Source organism: Silene latifolia, chromosome Y, assembly GCF_048544455.1.
Source record: "Silene latifolia isolate original U9 population chromosome Y, ASM4854445v1, whole genome shotgun sequence".
Classification (NCBI taxonomy): Eukaryota; Viridiplantae; Streptophyta; class Magnoliopsida; order Caryophyllales; family Caryophyllaceae; genus Silene; species Silene latifolia.
This window is the reverse complement of record NC_133538.1, coordinates 144492357-144495487: the sequence shown is the minus strand read 5'-3', so window position 1 is coordinate 144495487 and position 3131 is coordinate 144492357.

The following is a 3131-nucleotide window of genomic DNA, read 5'->3' as shown; positions in this document are numbered from 1 at the left end:
TTGAGGTTTTTAGAAGAAAATTCAAATTTTGTCTTTAGTTACGATGTTTTAATGGAGATTTGAATCAAAATCGAAATGATATCGTATATGAATTGTGGTAAAGAAATAGAACAATATGATAACGGAATAGTGGAAAACTTAACATTTATCGTTTTATTAATACTTGTAAGCAATAAGTAAAGCATTTACATAGTGACCTCTACCCAACTATGAAAATGATTCCAAGACCCAAATTCATATCGACTTAGGCACGGTGGGGCCGATTCATCCTTTATCAATATAACTCGGTGGATTAACGTTTAATCGATTCTACTTTTAGAACTCTTGGTCGATAATATTACATTAACATTTATCTTTATCCCAAAACACATTCAACAAGGGGACGGTGTGGCCGATAAAACCCTTATCGAAAAACTTTTGTTGAGTTCAATCCAAATTTCGAATAAATGTGTCCATGATCCAAACCCACATTAACTTGGGCACGGTGTGGCCGATTCATCCCTTATCAACATGAATTCGGTGGATAGACATTTATCACCCACTTCCCCTACGTAACAAGGTTTGTACCCCGGTGTGGCCGAGTGCACTCCCTCACGAAATAGGTTTTCATGGTTTCTACTATTTGGTAAGGCTATGTCTCAATTGATTGTTTTAGCGAGAGGTCATGTCAATTTATTATCTATCACGTTTTAAGTGAACTATAGCGGGGAACTACGATAATTGTAATTGACACGGTCGATGAACTCGATTAGATAAAGATGCATGTTTTAGTTATGGCGATTTAGCGATGCATGCGACATATAAATAAAATGCAGAGCATAAAAATAAATCATAGTATGGCCTTCCTAAAATAGAAAACTATTTAACTATTACATATTCAGAAACCAACTCTATTGGTCCCTTGAACTTCGGTTGTGGCACGCATCTCGAGGTAACACTGTCTGTATGTGTCACCATCTTGAAGAAATCCGTCTTTGGGAACTCCGAAATGAATAAAATTACATAATAAATTACATAATTTCCTATTATACATTTGTAACTATAATAAAATAAATCTATTAAATTACAAAAAAGTGACACGAGATCACAATAAATTACAACCGAATCGATATTCCCATACATTACGGGTAATACCAATTAAAACTAAGGCCATACTAAGTAAAAATTACATAATTCAAAATTACATAAATAAAATTATGACAATCACAAAGAAAATGCAGCATTATAATATGTATGAACATGCCCAATTTTATGCTAAATTGCCTTTAAGGAGCCAATATCGTATGTTACACGGTTTTTACGGATTTGCGTGATTCAACGTTTTATAATCACAAAAATTACATAAATTCATATTTATGCACAAGTTAATTACCCTAACTTCTTAGGACTCAAAATTAGTCTCCACTAACTATTTGACCATAATTAACTCATATTTCTTAATATTGTTCATAAAAGGACTCAAAATTACAATAAAATGCTATAAACTTCAAATAAATCACAAAAATTTCAAATAAATTCAAAATTTGAAATTTAAACTCATGAACATTCTGGAAAAATACCATGACACTCATAATGTTCAAAAACTTAGGTTAAAAATTTCGAAAGTTATCGGGAAAAACAATGTTGCGGTTTATGGGATTTATCAATAAAAATCATAAAAACATGAGAAAAATTATATTCATCAACTTTTCAATTTTAGATCAGAAAAAGATAATAAAATGCAATATGTGACGTTTTTCCTTAGTCATGAAGTATGTTTTAGCAATTTTTCACTAATTAAGTCACTATTTATGCTATTTTTCATCAAAAATCCATAAATTATGCATGAAGACTTCATTATAGCCTATTATTTTACACACATCTTGTAAAATTGCATGTGACAACATATGAAATTTCTGTGACCAGATTCGAAATATTTCTCATATTAACCTATTTTTCATCTAAATCCGATTTTTATCATGAAAAATCCATTTTTCGAGCATAATAACTCATAAAATTATGAAAATTTCCAGATCATCTAAAAATAATATATATGAAAACATATCCAAAAACCACTGGAAAATTCGAAGTTTAGCTAATTTTCGTCCAAAAATGACATTTTTATCATAAAAATCATATTTTAATGCCAATATTATATAAAATGAACAATAAAATCCATAAATTAACCAAAATATCCTAAATACATTTTAGGATAAGAAACTTTAACATGCATAAATTATTTTCGTGATATATCATAATATCACAAATTTACAAATTTTGTTTGTTAATCATATAACTCGGAAAAACAATAACCGATTTGCATGCAAACAACCTTGTGCTCATGATACCGCTTGTTAGAAATCTATATCTCATTACTTAACATATTCATATATGTATCATTTTAATTTAGTCATAAAATTAAAACTACATCTTATGCATGCAAACTAAAACAAAAAGATAAGAAAATCAATTTCTCACCAAATAAATTTCGGTCAAATGGGCACCAACAAGATCTCCTTCTTGTTAGTTCTTGAGCTATCCATTTATAAGGATGAACATTCAAAAATCCCAAAGTAGAGATTCTCCTCTTGATTGCACCCAAGACTATCCCTTATCCCCACTAAATAATATTAACTAGATATTAGTTTAGTAGTTTACCTTAAAATTGATTACTAACACTCATTTATTACATTAATAATTTTAGTAATCCTTTTGTAACAATTAGAATCAAAAATCTCAAGTTTTTGAGAAAGATGATGAAGATAGAGAGAATAATGCATGTTGATACGTGCCTAATGTATAGTCTTTTTGGCCTATTTCAGCACGTATTTCTATACATTTCTATACTGTTTTTATAGTATTTTGCCCCGAATTGGCTACTTTGGTGTATTTGGTCCTTTTTGTAGGAATGATCGCGGAAGTAGCGGAACCATACTCCTTTTCGTTCTTTTTGCATGCATTTAGAGGAGACGGGATTGTCCCAGAGTAAGACATTGCATTTGGAAGTGTCGTTGCACGCCTTACGAGGCATTTGGGTGAAGACGTGAGCTGAATTGAAGACCCAAGTGGTCTATCGAGCTGTTTGGTGGTCGATCGAGTGGTTCCCAGGCTCCCTGAGGCTCGATCGAGCTATTCCTTACTCGATCGAGTAA